We start from the raw sequence: 11,071 nt of genomic DNA on the forward strand, positions 1-11,071 counted from the left end.
GAATCATACGTTGATTCTTATTTTACCTAATGCAATAGTCTAAAAACAAACTCAGCTCTGACATTTTCTGGTACATCTTTTTTTATAATCAAGTAGGAAGAACAAAACTTCATTTGCTGCTTTTTGGCAACGTCTTCATGGTGTACATGCATTACACTCTCATTCTCCTTGTTATGGATACAAAACACCTTTAGTCTTATCTGCCTGAGATTAAATGCATATTGTATAGGCAGTTTTGATAGTAACGAGTATTACGTTAAGTCAATCAGCATGTTTACATTCTTCCTCGGTGATTTTCATGCTCTTGGGGAACTTGTAAGCTCTATGTTTATGTATGAGCCTCGCAGCAACTATTCTTTTAGCAATAACGTTCTACAGAGGACATTTCATTTCCTAGTTATTTCATGCATTTGTTAACTAAAGATGAACCGTATGAAAGATTGAAATGTTTCCTAAAATATTTGGCATAGTATTATTCCAGAAATGGGATTTATTTTTTGAGACAAGCCATAAGTACCCTGAATTGTGTGCCTGGAGTCCAAATATCTAAATTCACGTGAGATTTTCGTGACCCTTGTTCAGGAAATAACTGTACGATCATGTATGAGTTTCACTTGTGCAAGTGCTATAACACGGTTCTTATTAGCAATACCCCGCACTTCTTGCGGACAACTGCCGAAACAATTAAGTCTACGTAGTACAGGGTGATTCAAGAAGAATACCACAACTTTAAAAATGTGTATTTAATGAAATAAACATAATATAACCTTCTGTTATACACCATTACAAAGAGTATTTAAAAAGGTTTTTTCACTCAAAATTAAGTTCAGAGATGTTCAATATGGCCCCCTCCAGACACTCGAGCAATATCAACCCGATACTCCAACTCGTTCCACACTCTCTGTAGCATATCAGGCGTAACAGTTTGGATAGCTGCTGTTATTTCTCGTTTCAAATCATCAATGGTGGCTGGGAGAGGTGGCCGAAACACCATATCCTTAACATACCCCCATAAGAAAAAAATCGCAGGGGGTAAGATTAGGGCTTCTTGGAGGACAGTGATGAAGTGCTCTGTCACGGGTTGCCTGGCGGCCGATCCATCGCCTCGGGTAGTTGACGTTCAGGTAGTTACGGACAGATAAGTGCCAATGTGGTGGCGCTCCGTCCTGCTGAAATTGAATTGTTGTGCTTCTTGTTCGAGCTGAGGGAACAGCCAATTCTCTAACATCTCCAGGTACTGTAGTCCAGTTACAGTAGCACCTTCGAAGAAAAAGGGACCAAAAACTTTACTGGCTGAAATGGCACAGTCAACAGCGCCTCAAGCTAACAAATGTATAACTAAATGAAACTTTATAGCTCCCTTAATTCGCCGACAGATAGTGCTTAGCTCTGCCTTTTGTCGTTGCAGAGTTTTAAATTCCTTAAGTTGTGGTATTCTTTTTGAATCACCCTGTATTTTCCTTGTTATACCAAAGAGAGAAACTAAAGCTGTCTGGGACACTGCGTCGTTCATTGTTTACTGGGAGAAAAAACAGACATTTGACCATTTCCTAGAAGGCTCATCCTCCCTGGGTGTCGTCCTACGTATTGGTTTTGCAACAAGGAAACCAATTAAAAATGCATCATGTTCATTTTGTGTTAAACTCTTGAAAGCACTGCGGTATACCTATATAGTCATTTCCTGTAAGCTTTTCGAGACTCTTGGCACGGCAACAAAAAGAAAGTAAAACGAAAACATTTCATCTTATTTTCAGAGGCAATATGCACCGATAAACGTAATATTTTGATACAGCTATGAAAGCTGTTGTACTGACATTTGTCGTTATCAACTTTTCTTTATGCAACGTTCTCCTGTGTGGGTAGTATAATCAAGACTTTTTTGCAAAATTCTGTTCGAAAGTTCCAACATTATGTTCTTTTCTAGATACGGTCGGTATGTTTCAGATCAATACTTCACGCCATTTTACATCTCGCAACACTTTTTCAGAAATAACTTCTGAACCACGAAAAGCGGAACGTAATCCACAGTGCATTAGGAATTCGTCTAGTGCCATGCGAAGATGATCACCACTGTAAGGGCATTACTCCAGTAGTAAATGGCTCCAAAATTGTCGCTGTAACGAAGTCGCAAAAACGTTTACAAAGTGTAGAATAAAGCCCTTTTCATGTACAAAGATGTTTGTGTGTCCATAGAATCTGGTGCCGTTGTTAATCTTTGTCAAAATTTGGAGGAAGGCCTTTTCAAAACTTATTATCAATTACAGTTTTTTAACTATTTTTCCTGCAAACATATCGTACGGAGCCTATTAACTGCATCCTTCGGTGTTACCAGCGGTTACCCAATTATTTACAAAGTAATGTTACTGCAGTAACTCACTAACCACTTAACTGAGCTATCACAAAAGTTCTCTTGAAGAAACTGAGTCAAGAGACATTTGTGCTCCAGCATACCATGCGAAAAAAATTAAACTATGGGAGAAGCTGACAATACACGTCGCTTACAATTCATTCGTTTATTTAATGAAAAAAAATTATACGACCGATTATCGAATTACAAAATGTGCCTGAGAAGGGAGTAAATTTCGCAACTGTTTGCGACATGCCTAGAATGGAAAAGATAATTGTCTTGGTGCATACGGAGAGCCAGAAATCCACAGTAATAAGTGTCTGTAGATCTTTCCCAGAATTTTTGTTCTCTGCGTATATGTAGAGATTTCAGGCTTTCGCTAGAAGCATGCAGTCAATAAAGAGCTGCTCGTGCAAAACACATCTTGTCCCCAGACGAAGCTCTGCCACTTAACGTTGTCCTTGACTCATTTACAAGGCCACTTTCAAAGGGAACTGCAAGCGTTTGAACTGGAAAGCAAAGTTGGTTGGAATGATAGGAATTTGTGGTATCTGTACAGTTTCTCCATTGGCTCTGCCGGTGATGGTGGCCTGCATGGTATGCTTTCTCAGCTCCGTGATGCCCTACCTGGTGCCAGCACACAATCTTAGTGCATCCAAGTGCTGTGAAATATTTTTATCAGTATGTTACACTTTTACGGCGTTTATTGATTTTATCCTACTCGAACATTTCTGCCGTCTTAGATTTATGTACATATTTCATTTGTCAAACCAGTATACAGCTAATCTCGACGCTAAACTTTAAGTACTGATTTAATAGTTAACTTTCATGAATGACTAGTCACATTACCCTTCCCCCGCAAGCAGTAATCACGTTTTCGGAATAAAATTTGGTCCATTTGTTATTCGGGTGTAAGAATTCCATTCCAAATTTCTTCCAAGCCCGTCAAGTCATTTCAGTGTGAAAGAGTAGAAACACTCAAACTTTCGCATACGTTTCATACTACCGATTGTTTTTTAGTAGACAGAACAATTTATTTTCTCAACTATTATTTTTGAATTATTAAATATAAAACACCACTCTATGACCGAGGACGGGCACAGCTGAAGTCTTATGTAGGTGAATTTTGAGAACTTTAACGTTATCTCACTTCGATGAAAATCGAAAAGGGAGTAGTGTGACTAAAAGAATAAGTATGCGAGAAAAAAAGTTTTCTTAAGGCACTTGCAAAAGTACTTTACTGAAAACCAGTGTGTCTACGTACCAGTTGATTTTTTTAATTTGTGATGTATACAAAATTTAAATAGTGCTTTATCTAGACCTTGATTTCTCAGTAACTTTTCACAGCCGACTTAAACTGTATACTCATTTCCAACAGAAAACTACAAAAGACTTTTTGACTTTGTGAGCACCATACGTTTCGATGTGACGGTTGGATGAATTTTATTCAAGTCACCAGTGTGTGTAAGAGCTGGGGAAGCTATTGAACGTAGCAGTAACTTTCTGGCAGTAGCAGCATATCATTTTACGTGTCACATGTCATTGGAAATCAAAGCATTCCACAAATACATTGCGTAAATGCTCGGCTCACATGTTGCAGCGCTGTTCCTGAGGCTCCTGCTGACCCTCAGTGACGTCACATTGTCAGTATCACTTTAGAACGGTTACTGCACACCCGTATTTCTTCTACAGACCTTGCATATTCGCGTGAGCCATATGATCCGACGTCAGCGAGCAGCAGAGCCGCAGAACGATAAACCGCTGTCCAGATATGCCACAATGCTGCCGCTGTCAAATTCAGACACGCGGGCACGAGACTTCAGACACTCAAACATTCAGCTGTGATTTGTAAGTGGGAAACCCACTGCAAAATTTTCCGCTTGCGCAAAATGTATATGGCGTGAGTCCTGTGTGTTCCGAACGATTGCATATCCAAGCACGTTGTAGACTTCGTGCCGTCTGTTGCATGTGACCTTCGTCTTGCTGCAATTTAAAGGATCAGCAGTATTTTTAGGGAAACCATGGAATCTGCGTGGGCGAACGTGCAGTCGAACCCTGCTCTCCCCGGAAGCCAGCCCAGTGGCATGATCACTGCATTCTATTATAAAATTCGGTTACCATTGACTAGTTTAAAATAGGAGGTATTGTAACATCCCTCAGCTCTTATATGGATTCCACTGATTACCTCCTCTTCCTCAAAATGGCTTTCGAAAACTAGGATACTGTGGACGCAAGAACACTGGCGGCTGCGTTCTGAAAGTTTACAGAAGCTCACAGGACTGGGTCTATATAAAGGAAGAGAAGGAGAGCAAACTCTCGCCACCCAGGGCAGTGGGTTTAGGGAGGGGGGGGGGGAGACGAACTCTTAAGTTGAATAAGTTTCTAAAAGGACGAATTAAACAAGACAATATTTTACATATACGAAGAGTGATAACTTTTAAATACTAATGATTTATGAAATCTAGTGTCTTACTGGAAATTGTTTACGGTATTGTGAAACAGATGACAATGGGAGCTCTGGCGTTTGTCACTTTGGTTGCGTCTACCAAAATAGCAAAGACTGCTACCGGCGGTCGACGTGCTTGTCAATAACCTAAAGTGTAATAATAGTTCCATACATCGTTAGAAGAAGCATAAAATATAATATCCTGTGGACCAGAACATAAAATTGATTCAATTCCCCTAAGGTCCAAATCATTAACAGTTTTTTGTATAACTAAACCCATATCAAAAACATCAAATTTAGGATCAATAAAATTCATAAAGTAACCGTGATCAATTGGAAGCACGTTTGTGATGTTCTCATGTGGTATACAATTGTACTGAATTAGTACGGAAAGAATTCGCGATTGTTAACGGGTTGCACCCTTTTCCTGTGACGATCCGTTTGCGTCTCGAATGAGACTGTTTACATGGTGCTTTATTTGCGTGCCTCTGTTCGCTGTCACCATCAGATTTACTACTTCCCCCTGCCAGTATTGTTTGGTATCCTGAGAGTCAAGTTTCCCATCGTATAATTTCAGCTGGAGAAGGTAGTCTTAATGGCTCCTCAAACCCAAATTTGTCCGAGGACATACCTCTTTTGCACATAGAAGTATAACAGTACATTACGCCAGTCGATGTCTGACATTGCTGCAGTTGCCCTTTTCCGTCTGTGGAGATTCTTAATTCTGGAGGAAACAAATGCATCATTTCGGAACCAACATCTGCATCTCCTCCAGGAACAGACGCAGTCATGGACGAGGTGGAAGTGGTCTCCGTCTTGTCCCCAGCACAGAATTTCTCCAGTATATCTTTGAGAACTCAGTAAGTTGTCTACGCAAGATGTCAGCATCTCCCGGCTTTTCTGTTACAATGACGTCACTGTAGTACCACCTGGCAGAGAACTCACAATTTAATAAATCCTGTAAGCCATGATAACATGAGTAGGAAGTCCGTATTTTGTCAAACAATTATTGGTTATATTCAAGCACGTCAACAAAGCACGTGATGGTTATTTCTACCAGGTACCTGCCAAGCACTTTAAATGTACCTACAGAAGTGAACGTAATAAAGAAATAAAGTTAAATGGCAGCATATGATGGACTAAATTCCATAAATGCCTATAGTAGTATCGCTAAGAAACATTTTGTAAAGAATAGAGAACGAGTATATAAACTATGCGGTGCCCTTAACATGTCATAGCCTTGAACCAAGACGTTGGGACGTTTACACACAGGAAGACGTATGGCATCCACCACTACTCAGTCTCCTTTGGCTTTGCCATTAACACCATTCACATTGCTCTTCTCACGGTCCTGAATTTTTTGTGCTTTAACTTTTTAAGTTTTCACTAATTCACGTTTTTCTCGACACAAACCACAATTGAAAGATAAGGTGACACAAAAACCTGTCAAACCCTTAAACTTCCTGGCAGCTTAAAACTGTGTGCCGGAGCGAGACTAACTCGGGGGCCTTTGCCTTTCACGGGCAAGTGCTCTACCGACTGAGCTACCGAAGCACGACTCACCATCCGTCCTCACAGCTTTACTTCCATCAGTACCTCATCTCCCACCTTTCAGACTTCACAGACGTCTTTCTGCGGGGGAGGGCAAAATCCTGGAGGCAGCTCTGGAAGCCTGTACAATGTGCCTTGGTATTTAAGAAAATTATCTTTGTGAATTGGCTTGATGTCGGAGCTGCAGTACTTCATATATCTAATAAAGTCGTCATAAATGTTTTCTTGATAACCAAATGAAAATTCCTTTTTAAATTACTCACTTGTAGCTCATCTGTGCTTACGTTCTCACTGACACGTGTAGGCGCTATATTGTGGGAGAACATGAGGCGATCCTTAAAGTAAACCAATCCAAAAACTGATTTGGACAATGGAGTGGTCTGTAAAGCACTGTCTTAATGAAAGTTTTGTCTAATTTGCTACCAACATTTTGTCACGCATAGTACGTGCTGAAAAGGACCGTGGTATTAAGCGCTCTAGCGTATTTACATGAAAATATTCCCTATATCAGACCTAAGAAATTTATGGAGACGTAAAAAACAAACCAAAACGGCAGGTAGCCTGGGGAAGCACCGTGCACCGCTCATTCCAAGCAGTCCCGGCCTTAAGAAGTATCACACGAACTTTCTTCCATCAACTTTCGCTTCCATAAACAGTTCACTTTATCGAAAGACAAGGTTAATGTGGAAACAAAGGCACTATGCAGCTACGCTGTTTGCACATTAAAATTTTGTGTCAGGACAATCTTAGCATCGGCTGGAAGCTACCTCAAACACCAAATTACTTACCAGCACTAATTTTGAACATTAAACGCTGATGTTTATTTAGAAAACATGAACGCGGAAACTTGTCTGCTTGGGGTAGTGAATTCGGACTAAATTGTTTGCAACGCAGGGGATAAATGTTAACCTTTTTGCCTCCAAATAGAGACCAAAATTACAAGTATCCTGGCAAACCCAATATTGCAATCTCAAATGAAGAAACTAAGTCTAGCTTACTATACACCGCTTCTATGAGGGAAGACGGTCTTTGCGGAGATCACATCATACCAAAATCCTACATTATTAACGCTTCAATAAAATCTACTCACACTGAAATATTCGGTTTCAGTACAGAAATTCGCCCTAGCCACGATGTTAGATGTTGTGGGAAATATTGTTCCAAATTGGGAAAGGAAAGTTTTAGTATACTTAGTATATAGAAGTTGAAGCTTAATCGACGGTATAGTATATGTAAAAACATAGCTCCTCAACCTTTAGCAAGGGTTTCCCAAAGTATGCTAAAGTTGACTTTTGGCTTCGTTTACAGCATTTGTTAAAATCTGGAGACATTGTCGCCTAGTTTAGTGCACGAATGTCTTAAGTTTTGTTTCAATGGACTAGATGCAGGCTCACACACCTTTGTACACAGACGCACGTTTACGAGACCAGTGTTTCACACAGAACTTTAAAAAGTTAGCAAAAATTTAAAAAATTACAAGCGAGTATTTTTGTTAGCAGCATTTACTGTTGGATTTGTAACTCAGTTACGGCTGCTACATTACTCGTAAAAGACAAGGACGTTAAGTGGTTTTAATCCACTGGCCTTCATACACGTTTATGACCTTCGTTTGGCCCGCGAAAGTCCTGTGCGACAAACAAGTTGTGCTCTCGGCCGCGAGTGAAGAATCTGCGCAAACGAAAGGCAGCCCTCAAAAAACCGGTTATGCGCGCTGACGAGTCCCTTCCTTCCCGCTTTTCCGAGGAATTCTGACGCATATACCGCGCGACAGTATTTTCCGCACGCAACAACCTTCGCCTGTTCCTCATAAGCAATAAAGAGGAAAGGCACATCATCCCCTGAACATTTGATGTCTATGTTTAACTTAAAAGCTTGAGAAACCTCCAAGCAGTAGACCCGTCAGATTTTTCAACTGTCAGGAAATCAGCATCATAAGCGTGCATTATTTATCAGTTTGCGCCTCCGCAGCCTCCGGAAGTTCAACGCTCTCTAACTATTTTGTATGCGACGACAGTGGCAATCCATGGAGCACACATCTGGTTTAACATCCTCATTAGAAGAGGCGGCAGTTATTTTGAAATGGCCGTAAGACTAGATAAGTGAAGAATCTAGAAACATACTAAGGTCATTCTCCTCCTGCCCGTCACCCCCTCCGTGTCGCCGCCGTAGATGACAGTGATAAGATTAGACTAATTAAGGAGGAGATTAGTGTTGAGCATCCGGTCGACGCCGAGGTCATTAGAGACGGATCACAAGCTCTGATAAGGGAAGGATGGGAAAGGAAATCTGCGGTGCTCTTTCAGAGTAACCATCCCGGAATTTGCCTCAAGCTGTTTAGGGAAATCACGGAAAACCTAAATCTGGATGGCCGGACGGAGGTTTTCACCGTCGTCCTACCGAATGAAAGTCCAAGCACTGCGCTACGTCGCTCGGTGACTAATTGCATTACACGCAGAGGAAATGAATCATTCTCGTGCTCCATATACGGATGGAATGGGAAGCTACCTCAATACCAAATGTGATGTGAAGTAGCCTTAATTATGCATTAATTCTGCAAATATTAACAGTTGCAGTTTAATGTGTTTACTAGTGTTGACAACCCGACAAATCAGCAGGATAGTAAGTATTATGTATAGATCTGTTTCATGTTTTTTATGTTACTCTTTCTGACATGTTCCACAACCACGAGATTTCTCATTTTTGGGTCTATGGAACGAAAATCTAATCTAGTGGTCTGCAGATGGATGTAGATTCAGACACTGCAAGGGCTGTGTACATAAAACATCTCAGATTAACCTGATCTCAAAAAAAAAAAAAAAAAAAAAAATAAAATAAAATAAAAAAATTATGGATGAATAAACCGCCATTTGAGTATTACCGTATTTATCGCTTATACTATCTAGATCTGCTTTTATGTCATCAAGTATAACGCTAAACGTTCTTAGAACAACAACATGTCATACCTATTAAGGCAGTTCAAAGCAGGTAAACAAGTCTTATTTACCTGCTTTGGAGTGGCTTAACAGATAACATGTTAAAGCTCTAAAACCTTTAGGATAGTACTTGACAATGGCATAAGATCCGAAATGTAGATAGTAAAGAAAATACATTAATGTACAGTCATACAGCGGTTTATCCATTTAAAAAATTGCGCGACTGTGGCTCAACACCATCGGAGCTTTTAACGCGCCGAGGCCAAAGGTAATGTCTCCAGGCTGCAAAATGCCTCCAAGCAGACTGCCTAGAGACTTCACAGAAAGCTTAATGATTTTGCCGTATATGTAAATCGATATGATGGAACATGCCTCACGTAAAGAATTTTCTTACAAGAGCAGACTTAAGTAAGCTACATTACGTTGTGAAATAGCCAAATCCATATCTGCACAAGTCTTGTCCAACAGAGTTCACAGATATTTGGCATACGGTACGTCATTCATAGCTTTCCCGAACGTTTCCTCAGCACCTCAGACAGCACTACCAGTTCAAACTGATCTGACGACACACGTCTGAAGTGTTGCTGGGGTTTCCACTCTGTACGAATAATTCCCAGAATAATTTCTGTTAAAGTTTCGTGTCTCAAAGCACCGGCCTATTTAGAAAGACAATTGCGCGATTAATACAACGGAAACATTGAAAGGAGATACCTTACTTGACTGCAGCACTCTTTATACCAGCGGTACACACACACACACACCAAAGTACTTTTCGTACGACAAAAGCGACGCGACGAAGGTAACAAGTTATTGAGTCCAAGACTAGACACTGTAACATGGAAACAAGTCCTAGTGCGCGAAACTAAATTCGCTAAGCCATACGTTCACTTTTTTGCACGCTGTCTCGGCAATGGCAAGTATTCAAACGTGAGACTGTAGTCTCCAAACGTTCTAGAGAAAAATCAGGTGAGCAGATAGCTACATGAAAATTACCCACTGCAGACAACCGTGACTGGGCTGCGTCCGGTGACAGACGTGTTAAGACTGTATAAGTCACAGCTACGATGCCAGCGGGTTCCATTCAGCGTAATTCTAATCTAACTATCAACCGATCACCTGATGCAGATTTTTCCGTTGGAGTATTAAGGCTAAACGGAACGCAGGGAACGAAATATGCTGGTACGCAAACGACACATCTACTTCGCAGACGAACTGTAGGAACAGTGATATGAATCCAGCACAAAAAAAGCGGGGGGGGGGGGGGGGGGGAGGGGGGCGGAGGCTTGGCGCAGACAGCTCGGGGATACAAAAGGCGCGCTGCTTACTTACGGAGAGTCCCACTAGGCAGCGCTGCACGTGCTCCTCCGCTCCGAGCCCCGGCTCACGAACGACTGGCCGTCTGTGCCGCCGCTCTCCCCCCACCACAGACGACCCGCGCGCACGCCGACCGACAGTCCGCTGTTAACATGTTTACCTCGAACGCAATAGCGGCCGCGCTGGACCAGCCCTTTACCAGTCAGTCGCTTAAGCCGAGGATTAGAGCGAAAGGCGACAAAGTTGAGGCGTGCGTGTCGAGAGGCACGTTCCTTTTTTCCCTCGGCTGCGGTCTTTTACTATTCCGTGCGTGCCAGGTCGTTGAACTTGATACGCTGCCCAACGGATCTCGCGCCGTGCCAAGCAAAGGCATCCCACCACCTGTCTCGTTTGCTGGGCGTGTTAACGACGAATCGGGCCATTCAAGAATTTTGGTTCTTTGAGGCATCCAATACACCTCACGTCTTGCTTCTAATACAT

At 41.6% G+C, this 11,071-nt stretch overlaps 1 protein-coding gene across 1 annotated transcript in view; it reads right to left on the reverse strand.

The window, feature by feature from the left end:
* The window catches only part of LOC126266824 (2-acylglycerol O-acyltransferase 2-like), a 103,312-nt gene extending 92,486 nt beyond the window's left edge, over window positions 1-10,826 (reverse strand). Inside the window, exon 1 of the mRNA XM_049971376.1 lies at window positions 10,607-10,826. The gene's annotated coding sequence lies outside the window, so the exon portion shown is untranslated. The remainder of the gene's footprint in view (window positions 1-10,606) is intronic.
* Window positions 10,827-11,071: the final 245 nt, after the last annotated feature.

This window comes from Schistocerca gregaria, chromosome 4 (assembly GCF_023897955.1).
Source record: "Schistocerca gregaria isolate iqSchGreg1 chromosome 4, iqSchGreg1.2, whole genome shotgun sequence".
NCBI lineage: Eukaryota > Metazoa > Arthropoda > Insecta > Orthoptera > Acrididae > Schistocerca > Schistocerca gregaria.